General features: G+C 65.4%; 1 protein-coding gene across 1 annotated transcript in view; it reads right to left on the reverse strand.

The window, feature by feature from the left end:
• The window catches only part of LOC119587126 (protein patched-like), a gene marked incomplete at its 3' end in the record, with an annotated part of 106,921 nt that overhangs the window by 56,085 nt on the left and 50,460 nt on the right, over positions 1–376 (reverse strand).

A 376-nucleotide genomic window follows, 5' to 3' on the forward strand; every position in this document is an offset into this window, starting at 1 on the left:
CTCCTATCCCATCCCCTTCCCCCTCCTATGGCCCTCTCTCTTACCCTCCTACATCCTCCCCATATTCTCCTCTCCTTCCTTCCTCTCCCTTTCCCCCTCTTTTACCCCCTCCTCCCGTGTTCTTCCCTCCCCCATCTCTCCCCTCCCCCATCTCTCCCCTCCCCCATCTCTCCCCTCCCCCATCCCTCCCCTCCCCCATCCCTCCCCTCCCCCATCTCTCCCCTCCCCCATCTCTCCCCTCCCCATCCCTCCCCTCCCCCATCCCTCCCCCTCCCCCATCCTCTCCTCGGGTGGTCCCCCCGATCCACGTCGCGAGGGCTGAGGCCGAGATAAGGCATCGAACGATCCCTTAGCGGAATGCTGTGCCGACCGCCGG

The sequence above is a fragment of the Penaeus monodon genome, chromosome 22 (assembly GCF_015228065.2).
Source record: "Penaeus monodon isolate SGIC_2016 chromosome 22, NSTDA_Pmon_1, whole genome shotgun sequence".
Lineage (NCBI taxonomy): Eukaryota > Metazoa > Arthropoda > Malacostraca > Decapoda > Penaeidae > Penaeus > Penaeus monodon.